Below are 4033 nucleotides of genomic sequence, written 5' to 3'. Positions count from 1 at the left end.
TTAGTTCTCTAATCTCCAATACATGGACTGATCTTAGTTTCAAACAGCATCTCAAGCATAAAACTCCAGATTTGAAGTAATCCCAACTTTTGATGTGAAAACATCGGAACCTCCAATTACCAAACTGTAAGATTGATTGCAAGAACTTCGAGCATCAGCTCAGTAGTGTGTCTCAGCAGGTTACACTAATGTTCTCTTTGATTTTGCAATTGCTACTATTAAAGATTGTAACTTGATAAACGTGACCATATTTTAAATTAAATTCTGAAAATTTCAATCTATGTGGTTGTTGATGATGTTTTGAACAACCAGTTGGTTCATACTGGAGCATGGGGCTTATGTCTCTTACGTCTGCAAAACAACAAAATATATGTTTGTAGAGATGGATTTAACATGAATTCAGAAACAACTGTTTCTGAGTTAGTTGGAATTATGTCCACCATTTTGTCTTGCCAAGTTTAAGACTACCCGTCTGTGGAATACTGATGCCATAATTATTTGTCAGAATGGATATGACAATTTTTTCCAAAAACATCGTGAAATTCAAATATGGTAGTAGATGCAGCTGGTTGTGCTGTTACCATTTTGCTTGTTTATTTCTTTGAATGTGATGGTAAATCGAGGTGTCAGAAATTGTAATTTGGAGGGAAAATTCTTGATCGTGGAGATGTTTCTTGGTTGAACGAAAATTAACATAATGGATGAGCACTTTACCTTTTAAACTAACAAGAATATTCATTCCCATAAGGCACATTGGCTTAGAAAACAAATTTTGATGATTTCAAGAATGTGAACATTTACCTTAATAAAAAAAAGAATGTGAACATTTATACAACATATTTCATTGTGTCACGTGATGGGTCTGATATGAATTTTTCATGCTTTATGTGCACAAAATTGAAGGTGACAGTGGGGTAGGAAATTTGCTTACTTTCAAGTTTATAGTCGGTAAAAAAGCTGCGGCGGCGGTTTCTTGCAGGTATGTTTATGCATATTTACGAAATAAATTAATGTCATTTTTGATATGTAACACGAGCATTGTTGATAGATTCATCACAACATTGATGTCTAATTTTGTTGTTTACAACTCTTTTGAACACCAACTTAATAGTATTTGTACAACTGTTTTGAAAGATTTGACTCATTGTTGGTTGGTTAATTGTACGTATAATGGACAAAGATTGGATGTCAAATAACATGTTGTCACATGAATATGAGGTTGGGGTGGAGTATTTCTTGCAGTTTGCATCGCGAAACGCTAACAATCCGAATGCAATGCCTTGCCCATGTGCAAAATGTGGTAATCTAAAGACGAAAGATATTGACACTATAAGGGCTCATTTGTGTTGATGGTATAGATTTAACATATCATACATGGATTTGGCATGGCGAAAGATGAAAAAAGACAACAAGACTGAAAAGTTTAGATTTGTCAATCCACACACGATCCCATACATGCCATATGTATCCAAACTTGACAGAAACGCTAAAATCGAACACTTGAATGAATGAGCAAGTGTTTTGGCCGAAAGACTAAGTGTTGCATCAACAAATCAACTAGTTTTAGTGCCACATAATGTTGGGTGAGTCAAAATTACAATATCAAATTTAATTTATTTTCTTGACATTTTATAGAATTGTATGCACTAATTATGTGTTCTGTGCGTAGTTACCATTGGATTCTCACTGTCATCGATCCTTACAAGGAGATGGTTTATTTGTTGGATTCATTTAGTAATCGAAACCGTTACGATGACTGGAAATATGTGGTGGATATGTAAGTTAATATTTAGTTTTTATGTCAAATTTAATTCAGTGAATAAAACACTCATATGTTGACTGTTAATGATGTATGCAGGAGTGTAAGATTGTTTAATTCAAATAAGGAAAGGAAAGGGAAAAAACAAGCTATACGGGAAGTAGTAAAGGTATGCATGTGTACTTGTCATTAATTAACGTTTATTTCAATTTGTGTATCAATCACTAACAATTTTTTTTTTAAATTAGGGTCCACGACAACCAGATTCGAAACAATGTGGTTTTTATGTTATGAGATTTATGAGATAAATGATTGAAAAAAATGCTACTAGTGAGAAGAACTCGATATCTTCAATTGTAATATTCGACATATTCTCAATATTCACAAATAATTGTGTATTTCTCATTTTTCAATGTCTTTATTGATTGTTTTTTACTGATATTAACATTGTGTTTGTTCACAGTTCATGAAAACTGAGTATTCCAAGGAAGAGATTGATGAAGTGCGATCCGATTGGGCGGGATGCATACAAGACTATATTTACGAATAGGTATGCAAAGTATTGATGAAGTGCTTTGTGTTACAATGAACCAACTGAATAAGTGCTTTGTGAATAGTGATATTATTTGTGTTTTGATTTTTGCCATCTTACTTTCTTATCATAAGAATGGAACTGAAGACTCAGCAAATGCCTCAGAGTTTTAGGAATTTTATTTCTTTCAATCAAGTCCCTGAAAAATATGATTTACTTCAATATATAGATTCCTTAGAACTTAAATGTTATTCGTTTGTGAATTGATGTTATGACTTTCTTTCGAGTATATAAATGTTGTTTGTATTGGATGGAAATTTTTGGGATGTCCTATTTATGGGGAGGTCATGCCGAAATTTCTATTTTCCTCAGTATGTATTAGTTATTACTTTATTTTCGTCTCTATGCACCATTTGTGTTAGTTGTGTTTCCAGTGCATGTCTTGCCATCTCTTACATGGGTTTTTAATGGGCTTTCTATGTGTGGATTATATGGCAGGGATGAAATGGCAGGAGATGGTTTTGATGCATAAATGTTGATGAGGTTTGAGGAGATCGAGGCCGATGATGACAAAAGATTGCATGTATCCATATTTTCTGTTTGGAAAATTTTGATATTTTGGGACTCTGCCACATTGCCACGTTGATGACGAACATGTATCAAGGTCCATTGCAATACTAAAGTCAAATTTGTAAAATTTTTGTTTAACGTTTGGCATATTTTGGATGATGGATTTTGAACATAACATAGTCACGGATTTAACGTAGTAAATATTTTGTTTTCGATTGTTATTTTTGGTTTAATTATTATTATATATATATTGTAAATTAAAAGAAATTTAATACAAAATTTTTACCTAATGAAAAAAATTATTAACGACAACAGGTTTTAATTCTATTGAAGAAAATATAAAGACAACGGTTTTAAATTGCTGTAAATTCAACAAAACACTACGGTTTTTAGGCCTTGCAAAACTGTTGTCGTTGTTACAAAAAACAACGGTCTCAAAAGTGGCGAAACTGTGGTCGTTCATATATTATGACAACAGATTAAAACCGTTGCAAAACTATTGTCAATAGTGCTAGATAACAACGGTTTAAAACTCTTGCGAAACTGTTGTCATTGGTAGATAATACAACGGTTTAATTCCGTTGCAAAACCGTTGTCGTTGGTATAAAAAATAACGGTTTAAAATCCTTGCAAAACCATTGTCGTTGGTAGAAAATACAACGGTTTAACACCGTTGCAAAATCGTTGTCGTTGGTAGAAAAGACAACGGTTTAAAACCGTTGTCGTTGAAGACACTTCCACAACACCCTCAGTTACAACAGTTTTAAATGGCCTACGACACCGGATTTTATCCGTTGTCGTTTGGCGTTTTTGTAGTAGTGCTTGGTGAATACCGGAAGACCAAATAATTTTACTGATGCTTTGAACAGAGCTAAGGGAGCCGAAGCCGGTCTGATGAGACAGAGAGGAGCTTCGTTTGTGCCCCCAGCACCGAGACCACATCAACCACCTCTCCGATTTGAGAGTGGTAGTGGTAGTGGAAAGAAATAATTTCTAAAAGTTAGAGGGAAGCAGTTCAAAAAATCTGGAAGCATTTCATCCAGTTCTAGTGGCTCGAGACAGACCGGTCAGGGCCAGAGTTATACAAGACCTTATTGCAGCACTTGTGGAGGGAAGCATTCCACAGAGCAGTGCCGAGGAGTGTTTGGCAGTTGCCGTATTTGTAGACAGCT

At 34.4% G+C, this 4033-nt stretch overlaps 1 long non-coding RNA gene across 3 annotated transcripts; it reads left to right on the top strand.

Annotated features, from left to right (window-relative positions):
• Positions 1–1428: 1428 nt before the first annotated feature.
• Positions 1429–2950, top strand: LOC140836214 (uncharacterized). 3 transcript variants are annotated; one of them, XR_012119029.1, is made up of 4 exons: positions 1429–1583; positions 1670–1777; positions 1859–2309; positions 2790–2950. It is a non-coding gene; the product is annotated as an uncharacterized lncRNA (long non-coding RNA). The 3 variants fall into 3 exon arrangements; XR_012119030.1 differs by having other exon boundaries at positions 1429–1777; positions 1859–1928; positions 2008–2309; XR_012119028.1 differs by having other exon boundaries at positions 1429–1777.
• Positions 2951–4033: the final 1083 nt, after the last annotated feature.

The sequence above is a fragment of the Primulina eburnea genome, chromosome 7, assembly GCF_022965805.1.
Source record: "Primulina eburnea isolate SZY01 chromosome 7, ASM2296580v1, whole genome shotgun sequence".
In the NCBI taxonomy this organism is placed as follows: Eukaryota; Viridiplantae; Streptophyta; class Magnoliopsida; order Lamiales; family Gesneriaceae; genus Primulina; species Primulina eburnea.
This window is presented reverse-complemented; position numbering and strand designations above follow the sequence as displayed.